The 21,169-nt window shown below is 30.6% G+C and overlaps 1 protein-coding gene and 1 long non-coding RNA gene across 2 annotated transcripts in view; one reads left to right on the plus strand and one right to left on the minus strand.

The window, feature by feature from the left end:
- LOC117681968 (uncharacterized) overlaps nucleotides 1-21,169 on the minus strand; it is a 76,789-nt gene that overhangs the window by 33,293 nt on the left and 22,327 nt on the right. The gene's annotated exons all lie outside the window — the stretch shown is intronic.
- On the plus strand, nucleotides 4,521-17,336 carry LOC105347556 (uncharacterized). The gene is made up of 4 exons (XR_010712610.1): nucleotides 4,521-4,904; nucleotides 12,031-12,110; nucleotides 15,177-15,270; nucleotides 15,529-17,336. It is a non-coding gene; the product is annotated as an uncharacterized lncRNA (long non-coding RNA).

Here is a 21,169-nt window from a genome sequence, read left to right on the forward strand (position 1 = left end):
TCCTATCACGGGTAATGTTAACTACATAGAGACCAAGTCTGGCCTTAGTCAGATTGAGTGTGCTATTAGCTGTGTATTTTGCTCAAGGTTTCTGTATAACAGTGGCGCAGGAACATGCAGTCTTCTGAAAATCCGTCTCGTCGAGAGATCTTTTAACATTAGTCGTGTAAATAAAGGTATATCGAGGACTATTTAACAAAAATAAATGAGAAAAAGTCTTCCACGAATAACAATAGCAATGTATTTTAGACAAGACATAACTACAAAAAAAGAAAAAGAAACAATTGATGCTATCAAGTAACAAAAATCTTGAAAAATTCTAACGATTTCTCAAAAATATTTTTTATTTGTTTTCAGTGAGATTAGGCTTAAAGGCAAAAACTAGATTTAAGTGTGATATTTAGCATAATATCAATCCTTTGTTTTGAAAACTTGTCAAGACCAGCTTAAAAATCATTAAATTTAATAACTTTTAAAAAAAAAAATAGATTTTAAATTCAGTTATTATGTTATTTCCATATGCATGATTATAATATAAATATATGGAAGAAATCAATTATTTAAGTTAATATGTTCCCTGTAACATTACTTAGCAAAAACTTCACGTTGCAATCTTAAAACTTACTAAATAACTTTTTTCCAACATTGTTATTGTTTCCTAAATACCAAATACTTACATAATATCTAACTGTTAAAATATAGTGTACTTATTTCATTCATTAACTCTGAAATATTAATCATACAATATGTAATTTCGGATGGCATCTTTACTATACTTATTGTTAAACGTAATCCGTGCAACCTGGACAATAACGAACACAGCTCTTAATCAAACGTCCAGAGGAAAAATGTAAAACGTGTAAAATAAACGGTTTTCTATGCAAGCATGCAATGTTGTAATTACTTCTTCAGTATATCATTAATTATATTATTTTTAAAATTTAATTGACAAGTTATCATTCCAATGATGTATACATTTTACTGAATTTCAAATGATGTATCAAGTAAAAGTAGATTATACAATTCATATAAGGAATATTGGAAAGACGTTTATTAATAAATCGTCGTGACATTGATAGACCATATTTTTTTATTCTTCCAAAACAAATTTCTTGTTTAATTTGAATTTTCTAGCCAAGTAACTCTGAATTGAAGATAAATATCAAAATTGAGAGAGAGAGAGAGAGATTTCTCAGTTTTGTTGTATTTATCTGCCAATGCCTATTTTGCTAGAATAGAGAAATTGAGAAAAACGAATGCATATAATAAAAGTATAACTACCATTGGAAGATTTCATCATTCATACTTTTAATATAGTATTAGCATTCTTTAAATTGTCATACGTTCAAAACAAAAATCAATCAAACATTAATTTTCTCAACCATGATTGTACAGTGTGTTCGTTTGTTGAACTTAATCAGAAAATTTGCGGTGCTAAAAAAGAAAAACTTTTTAAAAAATCGCTATAAACTTTAACAGACAAGTGAAATGTATTTTGATAAAAATAAATTCGGGTTTATATCTTGCAAGCCAAAAATTAAGGTGAAATATTGTAAGAATTTTCTAGTTATATGAATCCTACCACTCATAAACATGCTATAAGATGAAAAATCTTTGCTGTGATATTTAGATCGGAGCAATTGATTAACCGAAGAGAATCTGTTCCAGTGGACAAAGAAAATTCGGTTTAAACCATCCAGATATTAGGTAAGCCTAACAAGGACATAGGCAAATAAGACAATGTGTCTATGTTTTACAATGGTCAGAGGGAAAAGAGAAACGTTGATAGATAGATAGATAGATAGATAGATAGATAGATAGATAGATAGATAGATAGATAGATAGATAGATAGATAGATATCCGGTCCTTTTATGTATCCATTTGCATTATAAAATATTTGTTAGATTGAAAATTAAATGTGTACCCCTTGCGAAAGCTATTGGAAATAATGAAATTTGCAAGACGTCCGTTATTTTTCTGAAAATAATTATCAATTTTGGAGAAATTAGAACTGAACACACCAAATTGAGTATGAACATTGGTCAAAACCATACCAACTAATGTTTTTTGCGCAAAACTTTGTAATTATGTACGCTTTGTTTGCTTAGCATCTCAGAATACAATGCATAAAAATGCGACGCAATGTCAATTTTTGTGCTTTTTCGTTGATAGTATTATTTGTTAATACATTGAATCAGTTGTTCTTGTTTGCTAGTAGTCAATTTGTCAAAACATAGTAACTTTACATTATTTGTAAGCAAATATAAGAATCGAGCTTTGTTGACATAAACATGCATTCTTAGCTCATTTGTTTCTAATATTCAATTTTGGTTGATTATTCAAAATGCACAAGTAACATATTTTATGCATAAAGAATATAAAAATAGAATTTTCATCACAAATCGTGTCAAAGTTTCTTAAAATACATATACATTATGGATGGTTTCATTTGAAATACTTTAGTTTGTAATGTGTATTGTATATTAACATTAAAAATTTATATGACAAAAGATACACCTTATACAAGTACTGGGTTTTTTTTATTACATTACTGACTAACATTGTTTATTCTCTATGTACGATCTCTATTTATTGTTCTATTTTAAAGACCAAACATTATCTCAATAGTGTTTCATACATTTTATGAAAGAGCAAATAAATTTTAATGAACTGAACGTGTGATTAACTGGCGGCTTCATAATGCCGGCTTGTATTTATGGATTTCTGGTTGTCAGAAAAATAAATGCAAAACATTGCTCATAAAGGCGATCTTATCAATCATAAACATCATGACAATAGTTAATGAATGAATAATGATCTTGCACGAAATTATCAGAAATATGAACAATGAATAAACTTTATGTATTATATATAATTTTTATTCACCAAAAGGGAAAAGTTTTGTCAATGAATTGGAAATATGTTGGCAAATCGTGATGTATGAACGCTTTTTATTCCACCTGAATTCTATATGATATCTATTATCAGTTTGTGATATAATTTTTTTTCAAAATGACATAAATAAGTAGCATGTGAACATAACTCAGTTGCATGTCGACATAAATAAGAAGCAATTAGCATCTTGGATGTCACATGTGGCCGATATTTGTGATTTTTGGGAGTTGAATTTAATCAACCCTCCTATGCAGTTACTCAGGCAAACCGAGAGTGAAACAGTGTTTGGACCTAAGCACAAATCAAAAATATTGTCGAAAATTTTTTGTGGTATCGAACCCATAACATAAACACCCTAGATATATAAGGTAAGCTTATGTCAGGTATTCTAACCACCTAGCCATTTCAGACACAACAAAGTGGGCTTTTTGAATATTATGTATGACTTTGGCCACGAACCACCGGACTTGTATTATTTTTTTCAAAACGTTCAATTGTTGGAATGAAAAATTATATTTTTAATGTATAGTGGGCCATCTCTCCACGTTTTTGTTGATTGAAATCGGTTCGTTTTCCAATAGACCTTAATTAAACTATGAGAAAAATATGGAGCACTGACTCACTCTATAAAAGAAAGTTAAAAAAAATGAAAGTATTTGCAGGTTTTGATACGTATACGCCTGTTTGAGTCAACATATTCCAAGTATTGAACATATAGGTTAAAATTGATGATTCGTTAAATATATATTGTTTTACATGATTTTAAAAAACCCATCAGATTTATTGATACTCTAATTTTTTAATAGCCTGTCCGACCGTGTATTTACACACCGTATCCACCCATCTTCTTACTTGCATGCAAAAAAACATATCGTTGATTTTAAAATGAATAACAATCGATAAAATCAACTCCCGTCAGTACTTTGATTTATAATTCTTATTTGATTACAATTTTCTTGCATATCAACAAAGTTCAATCTGCAATTGATGAGATTGTTACTAATGATTAGAAAACCCTTTTGTTATACAAATAGAAAAAAGACAAAAGCAGAGCACTTCATAAAATAAGAAATGTGTGCTGGTTATAAAGAAGCAAATTACAAATATTTTATATCAAATATACTTATAACTTTGAAATAACAATGCTTTAGAAACATTTTTTTACATGACATTTATATCACAAACTGATAATAGATATCACATAGAATACAAGTGGAATAAGAAGCGTTCATACATCACAATTTGAATGTATTTATCATGCATATAACAGAAAAAAATTTGCTTACAAGGGGCAAAGATATGCCACCATACGTTTGGGCTTTTTAGCCTTGATTACACAGATGGGATTTTAAGATCTTGCTCTGCTCTTCAGGTAAAAAGTATTAGAACACATTCTCCAAAGAATTCGTTCACTTGCATGTCAACTAAAATATCTTACATGTTAACACATTTATTCTGCATGTTGAAAAAACTGACATGTATGAGGTAAAATTATGCTACAATAGTAACGAGTTTCGTACTTCGTCACGGATATCTAAAATCCAATCATTATTGATTAGGAGCGTCAAAAGGTATATAAATGGTTTAACCACATACTATAGTAAATGAGTAGCAAGAAGATCATCATTGATAAGTACCATTCGTTGAATTTTATCACAGAAACGGGACTTTCTTTTCATTATCATAATGTTAGGTGTCTTTTCCGAACGTTTCGTTGTTTTCATGTCTTTCTTTTTTATTCGTGATATCATTTCGCTTAACGTGAATTTGTATTTTGAGAGAAATGAAGCTTTTAAGGATCTGCTTCCTATCCATGGTGATGTCAACTACATCTACACAAAGAATGACCTGAGTATGTTCGAGTGTGCTGGAAGCTGTAAATTTTGCGCCGGATTTCTGTATAACAGTGGGTCAAAAACTTGTCATCTTCTGAAAAGTCTTCTCAACGAGACAATTTTTAACAGAAGTCGTGTGGATATCGGATGGGAGCTTTATGAAAGTTTGAATGGTATGTTGAGAACTTGCTAAACAAAACCGAATAATTGATACATTTTCAACAGAAATGTAAGCTAAAAATTGTTCACAAATAGAAATATAAATACAGTGGAACCATTTTGATTCGTGGGCATCAATGTTCGAGTGTAGACAAAATTTTCCTGGGGATCTATTAAAAAAAAATCGGACGTTTAATCGTTGACGTAGGTTTGACGTAAGAGTTTTTTGTAAGTTTTTGTTTGTTTATTCACAAAATTTCGTACGTTTACGTCTACTATTGGTTTGACGTAAGTCTATATTTGATATGTTTATAATTGAGTTATTGCAGTTCTACCTTCTTTTTGTCATAAGCAAAATTAAGAAACGAAACCTTTACCCCTATACGATAACGCGCTATGGTTTGCCATGAAAAGACAGTGCCAGAGCTCCTTTTGTATCCCGTATTGCAAAATATATTAATGGTGGTTGAAATTTATATTTCTTAATCTTATTTGAAGCTCAATCATAATCATTCAAATATATAATCCATAATCACCATTTAAAACCCTACACATATTGGAAAAGATATATGTTACGCGACAGCAATTCCGAGTATATCGAATCAGTATAAGTTAAATACTACGAAAATTATTTGATAATATAGGCATTTTCTTTTATTCCTAAAATGCATTCAATCATTTAAACAATAGTCATATGCATACACACTAATTAGATATCAGTATGTAATGTAATCAGCGTATTACATATCACGCATGGACCGGGGGGGGAGGGGAGGGGGTCCGTCTGGTCCCCCTAGAAAATTTAATTATTTTAGGTATACCCAGCCTTTAAGAAATTGGTGTCTAACCATTTTTTCTTTGAAACAACTTTAACACTTATTAAAAGGACCGAAATATTTATACTTTTGCACGTTTTTTTCTATTGTGAGCTTCAGCTCACAACAAGGTCCAAATATTCAACCGCCAAATGTTAATACAATGAAACATGATCTCAAGAGTTATTAAATTATGCACAAAAATTCATCATGTTAGGTCATATTTTTCATTTAAAAAATCTAATGATAGTCATGAACTACATAAATTCTTATGATTTTTCTACAGAAATAATATGAAAGAAATATTACATTTATTCTTCAGACGACCTTTAAAAAACTTCACAATATCGAAAGGAAAATTATCAATCGACACGCCGATCTGGGTGATAACACTTAGTAACTATATTATCGCCGAAACAGACAAAATAAACCGGCATATTTGGAATGTACATGTAACGATAAACTGAAAGTATTTTTGACAGTATTTTAAAAATACCACGTTTTATTACAAACAAATTCCTCAGTAATTTTTTTGGCAGTTAAAAACATGACATAAATTTCATACAGAACTAAGATTTTCTCACATGCGTCTGACGTTCAAAATTTTTCTTTTTCTTTTTACAACAAAATTATTCCCAGGAATATAATAACACTATTATAAAACTGGGAAATATTTTATTATAATACATAAGAAATATTTTTAACGTCAGGCACATGTAGATTTTCTTTCTGTCGATACTTGTAAACATACAAACATTAGAATAGGCGTATGGGAAGAAAAGAAGTAACTTCGTTATATACGTCTGTGCTCAAAGGCGCTAAAAAGTTCTGCGAATATAAATGAGCGAAAATACAGCGTGACGTCATTTCTCCACAATGCACACTGCGCATGAGCATTGTCGGTAACTAAGAACTTAGACGCACTTACGACTGTAACAGACGTACGACAACATTATTATCTTACGACATCTTTTGTTAATAGCACCATAAACGTAAACGTACATTTGTTGTAAGATTAAAGTGTAATCGTAGAGGTACGATTTTTGTGAATAGATCCGCAGGTTCGTGGGGACGTAATTTCGTTGGTAGTGTCGTTAGGATAATTTTAATAGATAATAAACAGATGCTTGTATGTATGTCCGTGGGGATGTAAATTCATGGGCAAGAGTTACCCACGAAAGCCATGAACATTGGTCCCCAACGATCAATAATGATTCCAAAGTAAATTAAGGTTTTTGCAGATGTTTGTTTATCGAGATTGAACATGTATATCAAATGTACATAAACCAAATACTGCATGGTCAAATTTTGAAGATAAAAATAAATATTTATTCGTGTTAAATAAATGAATGTAGGGAAGGAGAAAAAAATTAATAAAATTTAATTAGCTCTTGCGAAATAAATGGAGTAAAAAAAAACCAAGATAATTAGGATTTTTTTACAACTCGTTTCACTCTTATATTATAAAGTTTATCCTTGTTATATAATTAACCTGAAATATTTTAAAGCAAATTATATTTTTTTCTCATTTTATTTCCCAAATTCCTAGTCTATGACATAGTTTCAATCCCTAACATTTTGAGATTTTTGAAAGTAGAAAGGCAGTAGCCAAGGATAGGCTCTGATTGAACTCATTCTAAAAATACATTTTATCATTAACATATACATGTAACAGAATGTTGATAATTCTAGGTAAAAAATTTATATATTTCTTTTTACATCTAGATCGATTTCTATCAATATTATAATTTCCATAAAACAATTCATAGAATATGTGTGTAAAGTATATCAAAACTGATTTTGTATTATTACATAGAATTTAACAGAGACATAAATAACAGAGATTGGCAACTGATCGAAATCTCGTAAATCCAGCGATCCCTATTATAAAGTGTTCCCAGTTTAAATCAGATTATCTTTTTATAAACAATTATATCGAAACATAAACAGCTTAAACCTTTTACCAAAACATTCAAAATATCATATTTTCATGAGTTTATGTCATAAAAACAATATTAAGGAACTTCACTACACCGAGACTTATATTTTTTAAGACACTACGTCACAAGACGGCGATTTAAATGTTTTGTTAAACTGTTTGTATCAATCGATTCAGATGTATATCGTAATAGCTCAGTGGTAAAAGTATCAGGCTTGTGAACCGCAGGTCATGAGTTCGAATCCTGGGGGCTTTTGTTCATGTTAACAGAATGACATTTTTGAAAATATTTTTTTATCTAAAATTACACATTTTTTCGCCTATTTGACACATATATTTCTTATCCATCATGCTATCTATCATAATCGAGTAATTTTCTGTTGTTTTGAGAGAATATTTTAAGGTGTATGGAGGCACCTTAAAAGAGGAGTTTTAGGATGCAGTTGACTACCCGTCGTCTGAAATTTCGTTGATGTTTTATAGCTGCCCAATATATTTTCTATGTATTAATCTTATTTTTGAATTTTTTGTTTCAAAAATGTCTAAAACCTATGCACACTTTTCATTAAAACAATATACTTTTGGTTTAAGATCATTATCTCAGTTTACTAATATTTCTCAAAGTAAGATTGGTCCCGTACCATTTTTCAACAACAAAACACGCCAATGGCGGAATTGCCAATCACTGTAACTTATGTCTCTGATTAAAGTAAACAAATAAAATATCCCACAACAGGTATTGAAATATTTTGTATAATTTATTATCATTTAAAGTTTACAATATTAGAGTTGTTTAGTTGAATTCCTTATGAATTAAAATAATAATATTTCATCGCTGTTCTAATTGGACTTACATATCAATTCCCCACATTTAATTTAAATTTACAGTGAAATAAAAAATCAAGATATTTTGGGAGTGCAAAAACTTTGGTCACCAATTTGCATTGAGATTACGTAGAATTGTTAAAAACAAGTAGATATTTACAGTGATTGCAAATAATATACTCAGTTTCATTAATAGACTCTACAAAGCATTTTTGATAATAGTCTACTCCTATTTTATATTTTTCCCTTGAATTTTGTTTCTGAACACTGTTCTTTGGAACCAAATGTCATTAATAAGAAAAACTAATTATATTACTACATGAAAACATTAATTTTAAAAATTTGATGAAAATGATACATGAGAAGGGGCGCCACGCCTTTAAATTAGAAAAAAAAAACACCAAAATTTCAAAGATGGGGTTTACTGTAGTAAAATTAAAATGTGTATAAAATATAACAAAAATATTTCATTTTTTCGATGACATTTGTCTAACCCACGTGTTCCTTAATTTCAAAAATTCAATTGTCGACGAAAATCTATAGTTATAAAAAGCATAAACATACTAAAAGTCTAGTATTTCTTTTATTTCTTCAAAACCTGTCAATTCTGACAATGTTTTGTGCTTTAATTAATGATTATAAAATTTCTTTTTATAACAGTTTGTTTTATTTTGTATCGTGCACTTGCACAACAAAGTCATTTTTTGTTACTTGAATAAATTTATAGGTACATAAATTGTTCGAGAAAAAACTACCAAAATTCTTTGCAATTCATTTAATTCAAAGTAGTTTAGAATATGAAATCCACTCTCAAAATTTTTAGCATTCAGAAGCAATGAAGCTACATTGGGTCTCAAACCCCATGCCGCTCAAAATGAAATTTACCACCATATAAAATTTCTTGATCTGTCTTATTTATAGAAAAGAGCGAGAATCAAGTTATTTTTTCCAGATAAAATAACCCATCAAATTATTTTAGCGGTATTAAAAAATTTCTTTTTGTCGTTAAAGTGAAACCTTGTCGTATATAACCATGGTTATTATAATAAAGAAACAAGCACATTTGTCATACCGACACCGATTTTTAAATACATTCACCTGATCTTGTTTGGTCCAGCTTCAATCGAACCTCGATTGATTTTTTTTTTAATATTTTTAATTCAAAGAAAAAAGGATCGTTCTTTATAAAAGTTTAAATGTTATGTTTATGTCATATTATGTCCGAGTTACACAATCAGAATTACATATATTCTTATATTTTTACTCACACTCAAATACCAAAACGATAGCATATTCGAATTTACAAGTTTATAGGTCTGGAATTTTTAACACGTTTACTTTCCATATTTATATAGCAAGTGTTTTACATTTAATAATTCACATAACCAATAAGATTTATTATAAAATAACATTTGCATGATGTTCAAATCATATGAAATAACCTTTGTTTGACCTAGGGGAAAATTGTATTTGTTGTAACGACCATAGGACATACGAAATGATGACTTCAGTCGACTCTGTTGTTAGTCTTGTTTTTTTTCAGCTTGTATGACAGTAGCTTGCCTCGTTTAAGAAACTGTTCGTACGTAGAGGATGCCCCTGCGTTTCGAATTAACTGAGAAACAAAAAAAACTCAAAGTACAGGTGGTGAAGGTATTTTGCTACATAGTTAATGAAAGTTGGTCATAGAAAAATTGGATTCATCACGTTTATCATACAGTTTTGTAGCTAAATTATTATTAATGTCCTTTTCTAGAAAAATATCTAAATCTAAATACTTAACAGATGACTCAGACTCTGTGATATCTTTTATTTTAAGCTCACGAGGATCTATCGATCAAGTTGACTTAAGAATAGAAGTAATAATTGTTAATAAATAATACGTGGTTGATATATCTAAAAGTCGAGTTGTTGACAACAGCGAGTGGTAATTTTTTCATGTATAAGTCCTTGAATAAAATCTGATTCATATGAATATAGAAATAGGTCTGTTAGCAATAGCCCTCAATTGTACACATTGGAATTCGAACAGATTGTTGAAAGACCTTATTTTATTATCAAGCTTTCATAATTATGTTGGAAACAACAAAAATTAAAGACAACATGTCAACTTTTGGAAATCTTTCCTTTTAAAATACAGATAAGATAGCTTTTTAATTCAAAGTTCTGATAATTTCTTCTTCGCATGCATATGCATCATTTGTAATTTTATTTTATTGATTTACGCGGACTGGTACATTATAAAATGAATACTTTACAAAGGAAACGTATTTTTGATTTGCATGCATATGTATCATTTGTAATTTTATTTTATTGATTTACGCGGACTGGTACATTATAAAATGAATACTTTATAAAGGAAACGTATTTTTGATTTACTTCGAGTTTGAAGAATTCTTTGATTGCAGTTTACTGCTTCAATTTCCCCTGATTAATACGGAATGGTAATGTGCAAGTTAGGTTGACTGGTTTCTGACCGGGTTTTTAAGCCAACTTTTAAACGGGATTCGTTTTTACAGTTTATTCTGGTTTAATCTGTATCACAGCATTGTGTATAGGGGAGTTTCCGCTGAATTTTAGGTTTGTCGTAGTGGAATGACAGACAACGAACGACAGCGCAATAATTCACACGAGGCAAAACTTTCCCGTTTCCAAGGTTCTATGTACATAAATGTACTTAAACTTCCATTGAGTATGCTATTCATTTTGCTTGTTACCGAGTGTCTTGTTTTTCATACAATATTTTGCTTTTAAACTTAGCTCCCAACTTATCAAGAAGCTTAACGACAGCCAATTCATCGGCATATACCTGTGGCCCACAAAGTCGAACTTTCATGGCATTTACATTGCATGGGTTTGTGATTTCCTGAACTGTAAAAACTTGTATCTAAACAGTTAAGATATGTTTGTATATATTTTCTCTGCTGCCTCGGTCTTTCACATAGACATAGATTGCTGTCTAACTGCAAGCAGTATATGGAATTCCCAATGACATCGATTGCACGCTCCACTAGCTTGACATCCGTTACCTGATTAGTCCCAGAACACTGTAGATCAGTGTGCTCCAGGTATAACGGTTTGATTGTTCTGTTGACAGGCTTCTTATTCATGACGAGTGTGCACAAGTATATATACCGAAAACGGCAAAATATTGTCACAGGAGAAAGATAATGAACGCCCACTATTCCACTGTAATCTGTGTTACATGAACAAAAACCAAATGCGAATAATTTCGGATCTAGCAAACAGTAACTTAAATCAAGCCTTCAAAATTAATTTCAATCATTTGTATGTATTATAGATTTACATGAATGCATGCAAATTCTTTCTGTACACCCGTAATGTTTAATGTGAAAATGTTAATATTATAAGAATATAAGAATCTCAATGAATTTACCCTTAGGAGGAATTGGACCATACAGCTTTCATAACCTTTGTGCGAAAAAATGATTCTCTTTCCCAAAATATACGTGGCATACTATCGTAAAGCATGTTATGTTAAGTTACGTTAAAAACGTATTTCATTCTTTTATCATGTTTAATAATCATTTACACTTACAGTTTGCAGTTCGGGATGGTATCTCTACAGAACTCATTGTTATACGTACTTGGACTTGAAGAAAACAATGGCGGACGCAAAGGTATCTTTTAAGTTTTGTTTGTACGTGAGGAGTAAGGTTTTCAAGCGAGTAATAATACCAGTATTATATATACAACTTTATAGAATTTGAAATTGCTTAAGGTAAAAATGAATTATGTTGTTAACCAAACCAACATTGCTACAAAATGCTACGAAAACTGATCAGTTTGTTATGGATTTTCAAAACTAAGTTAAAAGAAACGAATAAAGTGTTCTTCACAACCAAAATCGTGTTTTATAAAAGACCATTTTCACATGTTCACATTAACATTGTTCAAATGGTATTGTTTTGATAATCGATAAGTCAATATATGATTTCTCTTTAAATTAAAATTAGTTTCCTTAAACTTTTTGGCATTAGTAAGGAATAAAACTTTTAAATTCTAATACATTCGTTGATGAACTAGCACTGGTTTCTTGGAACAATAAAAGCCATTCTTTACAAACACATGTCGCATTAACACGTTCTTTGTCGAGCGCAAATCGTTTTACCTTTTTTTCTCAATTACAAAACATCAATATACTCCGTTGGCATTAAAGCAATATGAGCTGCAATTTTCTTGATGAAATTTTTTTTAACGAAAATGTTATTTTCTACAAAAATGACAGAAATATCATGGTTTTTAAATTTCTTCTCGCCAAAATGTTGTGATTAGGGACGTTAAGGAGCCTTAATTGGAGCAAAATTGAATTATTGTCGTCCTGTACAAAAATTTATTTGCTATATGTTCCTTAGAAGAGATATCTTTCCTCTGTAAAAAATTAATGATTTTTTCCAACCTTATTTATCATAAAAGTTTAAGTTACATGCATATAATCATACTAGCAGGTTGTTACAGCAAAATAAAATTCTAAAAATACAGCTCATATTGCTTTAAAAATTGAATAATGCATAACAATCACAATTGGTATTGAGAAAAAAAACCTCCCGTACTAATATTAGTATGGAGGTAAAGATTTGGACCACGATTGATTTAATCATATACATGAACATAAACTGTTGGGTTCTGTTTCTGCTTTTTCCATATATAATGTTTGTATGAACATATGTATAAAATGATTCAAGCGTAATCAACTTCTCTGTGTCAATGTTTACAAAAAAAATAAAAAATATTTACAAATATTAATGCTAGCTAGCAATTTATGGATTTTCAAAAATGTATTCTTCATAAACTCTATGCCAACAATGAATTATAAATTAATTTTTACGGATAGATTTCATTTCCATCAAGGCATTCAATTAAACGTATGAACAGTTTAATTAAACAGCCCCCCCCCCCCATATATATCACAATACCAAATTAAAAGGAATGGAGAATCTAAAAATACATTGAAATTTTAAAACCCCTTGATCTATATATATATATATACTTCTATGATTAAATTTAATAGTATGATGATATGTTTACTATAATACAATATCATAGAACTACAAAATAAATAAAAGAAACGTGTGAAAATGCAAGTAAACAATAAAATCACATGTAGCAAAATGGTACAAAATGTTATCTTTCACGACTCCCCTTTAGAAAATGGATGTGGATACGTAACGGTATAAATCTTTAATAACATGAAATGATTGACACATTAGTGAAACTTTTTGCATGAAATTTCATTACATGTAATATTTAAGGTATATCAGTTTAGACTCGTTTCCTAGAGAATAATTTTATCTTGACTCACATTTTTCAGACCATTATTTAAAACAAATCACGACGGCTTTAAAGTGTCAAATGAACAATTAAAAAATTAATCTTATTTTTTCGGACAATTCAAATCAATTCAATCTATTTTACTCCAACCGTCAATCTGACGGTTTATGAGGTACATTTATATAAATATTTACAAATGTCCATGTACAGTACACATTAGAGAAAAATATGAGAAAAAGTACAAATGTTTTAAAGTAGACAATAATTCATAAAATTTAAAAGTGTTTGGTCTTTCACAAATTTAGGTACCAAGTATTTTTGTCTAATACATGAAAGAAATTAGATTTATTCTGACGAATTAGGATTTATTCGGACGTATTAGATATTTTTTCGGACAAAATCTTATATATTTGGACAAAATTATATTCATTTAGACGATTTGGGATTTGTTCGGACATATTGGCTATTGTTCAGACTACTAAGTTATTGTTCGGACGAATTAAGGTTTCTTCGGACCAAATAGGATTTGATCGGACGGATAAGGTACTTGTTTTGATGAATTAGGATTTGTTTGGACTAATTAGGATTTGTTAGGACGAATTAGGATTGTTCAGACGAATTAAATATCTATTCGAACAATAAGTTATTTGTGCGGACAAATCATGTATTTGTTCAGATGAATAATCATGATCATGCATACATACATGACAAAATTCACATTCAGTTCAGAAGATCATGGCCAGATCACACAAGTTGCAATGGGGGAAGAGGGGGGTCTGAGAAAAAAATTTGTTTGCCGAGGGTGTGCAAGCCCCCCCCCCCCTCCCCCCCCCCCCCGACTACACTCTAAATCCGTGCATGGCTATCCAAACTCTAGGCAACGAAGGTTTTTTTCTTTGGTAACCATAACATTTTCCCCGGGCCTTTTCATCTACATCATTGCCGTATCAGATAGTCTAAGTTACTCCTTGTATTAACAATTAAATTATTCGTCCAAGCAAATACTAATTCGTCAGAACAAATACCTAATTCGTCCGAACAAATCTTAATTTTTCCAAACAAATACCTAATTCATCTGAAAAAAAAACTTACTCTTCAGAACAAACAACTAAAAAAAAATTTAACAAATCCTAATTGGTCCGAAAAAAAAAGCTAATTCGACCGAAAAAATCCTAATTTGTCCAAACAAATCTAAAGTTGTCCGAACAAATAACTTATCCGTCCGAACAAATAGCTAATTTTATCAAACAAATCCTTATTCGTCCTAACAAATAACTAATTCGTCCGAGCATATAGCTAATTCGTCCAAACAAATCCTACTTTGTTAAAAACAAAAATAAAAAGAGAGATAGAGAAGGAAAGAGAGAAATCCACAGTGACAGAGAACAGAATGAAACGTTTTAACATTTTGACAGGATTACTGTGCCAACATCGGTGCATATCTTGTTCAAATAGACACAAGGGATGAAAACGAATGGATTAAAGGAACATTACAACCAGCATTGAAGGGTAAAATTCATCATTTTAACTTTTATTGGAATTGACATTATTTTTAATCCTCAAATATGAATACAAAAAAATTAAAGATTAATTTTAACAATCATTCATGCTTCATCAGATAGTTTAAACTGTCAAAGAACTTTAAAAGCTCTTCTTTAACTTTAATGGACTAGAGTAATATCTGTTTACATTGATTATATGTTTACATCTCGCGAATCAAACGTTACGGTCAAATTTTGAAATGATGTCATATACATAAATATACAGAAACATGCAGCAATACCTATTGTTGTGATACATGGATCGGAGCCACTGACCAAGTTGAGGAGAACATGTTCCAGTGGACAAACAAAGAAAATGTGGTATTCTCTAACTGGATTTCAGGGCAACCCGACGACTATGGAGGCGACGAGGACTGTGCTGCCCTGTGTCTCAATGGTCAATGGAATGATTATCCTTGCACCTACCTTTTGAATACTATCTGTGAAAAAGACAATTTATTTAGTTAATCGTGATTTGAAATAAAAACCTCAGTAAGTTGTTGTCGGCTATACATCTTCTGTTATAACTGGTCGTCAAAAGGCGGTTTATCTATCTTTTTAAACAAAAATTTGGAAAAATTACTCACTTTGAAAGAAAGTGTTGCAAAACAGCGGGTATATTCCGTAACGTGGAAGGGACATTTTTAAAATATCCGTATGGCTTGAAGAGTCGTATCTAAATATATACAATATCTATCTATCTATCTATCTATCTATCTATCTATCTATCTATCTATCTATCTATCTATATATATATATACACACATTACGTAGAGCACTATATTTACAAAGTGGTTATGTTCCGTATGGGCAGAGCACGGTGATACACAAACATTTGACGCGCATTCCTATCATACACGGTAACAACAAAAAATACAGTTATGAAGATAAGCATATACTTTGTATTTTGATGTTAACATATATATTATTTGATTTCAACTGTCCAGCGTGTTTAAAGTATCATTCATTGGAGCTACATGAATTAACCTTAATCTGGCTCTAAAAAACCGTCAGAGTTGGAATATTAATAATCGCATGTTTCTATAGAATGTAGAAAAAGCCTAGTCCAGATTTAAAAAATTGGAATAAAGATATCCGTACACATTTTCATTTAACTATTTCTTCATTGTCGATTCATACTTTTAATGTTTATTTTGCTTTTAACAACCTGTACATGTATTTTTGAAATCGGCATACCCGGTTATTTTTTAAAAAAAAAAGGGGGGGGGGTCAGTTTTTTAAATTGATGGGTACATTGTTTTAAATCCTTTGTTAATAAGGAAATGTTTATTTTTCGTGTTTATAACAAGGATTTCACACAGTAAGTAATCTTAAACAAATTATGCATGCATGCAAAATATTACATCAACAAGAGTTTGAATTTTTTTTATTCTGACATTGTTGAATTACCTATATACATAACCTTTTCATGCGATTAAAAGAAATATGTGGTAAAAACATTTCAACTCGGGGAGTTCACATCTTAAACTACTGCAACAAGTTGTTTTTCTCGGTATTACAATCTCGACTCAAATTGTAGTAGTCGGTTACTTGTTTAAAAGTTCATAAAATTTGAAACTTGACAATGTTTCCTATAATCAACACTTGTAACGCTTCTTTAACCTGGGAAGTCAAGTTTAGTATATCTTATGTCGTATGTATACTTGTAATTCAAAGACTGAACTATGCTTTGATGTTTTCCTTCATATCTAAAATGAATTTTATTAATTTGTTTATTATAAGTTTGTACAAAATAAAGTCGTATTAATACTAAGATTGCGTTTGCTTTTAGAATGAGGCTTTTTTACTGTTAATCAAGCAAAAGTCAAAAATTTTGCCCGGACAAGACACAGTTGAGTGGCGTAGTGTTAGAAATTAAAAACAAAAGATCATAAAACTTGGGCACAAAAATTAAGGAGAGAAATTTAACAATAAAGTAAATTAATTGCAAATAGTTTTATGTTATATCTTTTTTATACATTGCAGATAAGTATATCTTTTAAATATGAGAGCATAGATTTTAGTATGTTTTCTTCATTGGACCATTACATTAATGTGATATTATCTTTAAAACACTTTTCGACTGTCTTGACACATCATTAACATCATTAAACTTTTTAAAATGAAAGAATAGATTTTAGATTCAGTAAATATGTTAGTGTTATGTGCATGAAAATATAATCACATGGAAGATATGAGTTATTTATGTTAATACGTGTCCCGTAACATTACTTAGCTAAAAGTTGTCGTAGCGTTGCAATCTAAAGAGTTCTTAATAACTGTGTTTCCACCATTGTGGTTTTTCCTTATAAACCACATACTTATATGAGATCTATATCCGTTGAAATATAGTGTAGTTATTTACTTAATTAACTCTGATATTCATTTTACTGAATTTGAAATGATATATTAGTTTAAAGTAGATTATGCAATCCATTTAAGGAATATTGTAAAGATGTTTATTAATAAATCGTCGTGGCATGGATAGACTTTTTGTTTTTCATGTTTGATTTGAATTTTATAGCCGAGTAACTCTTATTAAAAGATAAATATCGAAATTAAGAGAGAGAGAGAGAGAGAGAGAGAGAGAGAGAGAGAGAGAGAGAGAGAGATATTTCTTGTTAGAATAAAAACGAATGCATAGAATAAAGAAACGTTTTACTACCATTGGAAGATCTCTGTAAGCGTTCATCATTCATAAATTAAACATTTATTTTTTCAACTATTATTGCACAGTATTTTCGTCTGTTGAACTTCATCAGATAATTTGTGATGTCAATTAAAAAAAACTTTATTAAAGCGCTATTACCTGTAACATGCAAGTGTAATATATTGTGGTATAAATCAATCTTGAGAGCCCAAAATTTAGGTCAAATATAAATGTAATAATATCGAGTTATACCTACCATTTAGAAACTTGCGATAAGTTGAAATATATCTTTGCTGTGATAATTGGATTGGAGCCAGATATCAAACTGAGGAGCATCTGTTCCATGCAGTGAACAAAAGAAAAAAATTCGGTATAAACCAGCTAAATTTTAGGCAAGCCTAGCAACGGCAAAAGCAAAGAAGACACTGTTTTGTTTCACAATGGTCAGTGGAATGATAGAGTGAGAGAAAGAGAAAGAAATAAAGAAAGAATGATAAGATAAAATAATGTTTATTCAAAGTCGGTTATTACAACAACAAAACTTAGCTCTGAGGAGTTATTTTCCCACGACATAATACCATTACATGTATGCTTATCCTATATTTGTCAATTTTCAGGATGGTGGCAATATTTATCATATTCGTTATGACACAAAGCCAAATGATGGATTGTGATAAAATAATTTTGTATGTAGAGATATGTCCAAGAGGCTTAAAAACAAATTAGTCATCATCCATATCTTTGTTCAAGTATCGTTAAAAAACAATGAACTTGAATATCATGATAAATCAATCTAGAATAACAGGTAGCCAGATATAAAGATATGATCTACTTGGATATCACAATAAATCATTCTAAACAACAGGTCACCAGATATAAAGATATAATGTTTTTGGATATCATGATAAAGCAATCTAGAACAACAGGTAGCCAGGTATAAAGATATGATCTACTTGGATATCATGATAAATCAATCTAGAACAACAGGTAGCCAGTAATAAAAATATGATCTACTTGGATATCATAATAAATCAATCTAGAACAAGTAGCCAGATATACGATATGATCTACTTTGATATCATGATAAATCATTCTAGAACAAAAGGTAGCCAGATATAAAGATATAAGCTACTTGGATATCACGATAAATCAATCTAGAACAACAGGTCACCAGATATAAAGATATAAGCTACTTGGATATCACGATAAATCATTCTAGAACAACAGGTCGCCAGATATAAAAATATGATCTACTTGGATATCATGATAAATCAATCTAGAACAATGGGTAGCCAGATATAAAGGTATGATCTACTTGGATATCATGATAAATCAATCTAGAAAAACAGGGAGCCAGATATAAAGGTATGATCTACTTGGATATCACGATAAATCAATCTAGAACAACAGGTCGCCAGATATAAAGATATGATCTACTTGGATATCATGATAAATCAATCTAGAACAACAGGTAACCAGATATAAAGACATAATGTACTTGGATATCATGATAAATCAATCTAGAACAACAGGTCGCCAGATAAAAGATATGATCTACTTGGATATCATGATAAATCAATCTAGAGCAACAGGTCACCAGATATAAAGATATGATGTCTTGGATATCATGATAAAAAAAATCTAGAACAACAGGTAGCCAGATTTAAAGATATGATCTACTTGGATATCATGATAAATCAATCTAGAACAACAGGTCGCCAGATATAAAGATATGATCTACTTGGATATCATGATAAATCAATCTAGAGCAACAGGTCACCAGATATAAAGATATAATGTCTTGGATATTACGATAAAAAAATCTATAACAACAGGTAGCCATATATAAAGATATGATCTACTTGGATATCATGATAAATCAATCTAGAACAACAGGTCACCAGATATAAAGATATGATCTACTTGGATATCATGATAAATCAATCTAGAACAACAGGTCGCCAGATAAAAGATATGATCTACTTGGATATCATGATAAATTAATCTAGAACAACGGTAGCCAGATATAAAGATATGATCTGCTTAATCATCGATTTCTAAGGTAACGATGTCATTTGTTTCATGACATAGAATAACGAGGTTGGATCCGTTATCTAAGTAATGTTTTATTCTATTCGAGATGAGTGATTCTACACGCATTCCATTTTCTCTCACATTCCAAAAAATCAAGTAGACACCGGTTTTATAAGTTCGGATTTCGGATCCTGAGAGATTCTGTGCTGTCGAGGTACTTTGTGGTAAAGCTTTGAGAAAAGCATTATCTTTACTGGACCCCACAGATATCGTAAGAGTCTAAACCGCTGTCTCTAGAATGGTGATCACGCCATTATTTGGGTAATACACGTCCCCGTTTTTGGTCAATACGTTCTGAGGTTTATACCTACCGTCGCGAAAATCAGGTTTGAACAGATTTTGAGACGCTGAGGCATAAAAAGGCGGGGTGTCTACAACATTTAAGCAAAAAGTACATGCATATGTTATATTTCAAATTATCTCAATAATTACAACTCTTTAAGTTGTATTGCGGAAGTAGCATTGGTCAAAGTGTTTACATGACAGTATTTTTAAATTGTATTCTTAACCTATCACTTGTCTTTTTACAATTAATCAACAGGTCTTTTTCTTTAATGTTCTTCCTTTTTATTGTTTTCTTTTAGCAATTAGTATGTTTCCGTAAACTTTTCACGAGCTTGAAGTATATTTCTAACTTGCCCTAAATCTCTACATCGTTGTTTACGTTTCTTTGTCACTTTACGTTTTTTTTTTGACGTTAGGAAGACAAAAACGAAACAAAATTCTAAACCAAAATAGAGAACCATCTATCCAGAAAACATAGAAAACGCCGAGTCGGCTGTTCCGTTGATCATGACTCTGACTTTGACCCCGAAATTAAGGTCATATACAACAAACCCAGTGCTTGACCCTTTTGAATCTTAACTTTCGGACAGATTTATCCCTTCAGAGTGTAAGATGGTACACCCCACCGTTACGTCATTGACAAGGAGATCGTCTGTTGTTTGTTGATGCTGGCTTACTGGCAGTGGTCCAAGAAAAGACGTATAATTCCACTAGATTGACATGTAAAGATTCCCGATGATTTATCATAAGCCGCGCATTCATATTCATTGGTTATGACTTGGCTGAATATGACGTCATTATCCGTCAATGATGTCGCCAGTTGTGCTTGCGTTTCTTA

The sequence above is a fragment of the Magallana gigas genome, chromosome 4 (genome assembly GCF_963853765.1).
Source record: "Magallana gigas chromosome 4, xbMagGiga1.1, whole genome shotgun sequence".
Lineage (NCBI taxonomy): Eukaryota > Metazoa > Mollusca > Bivalvia > Ostreida > Ostreidae > Magallana > Magallana gigas.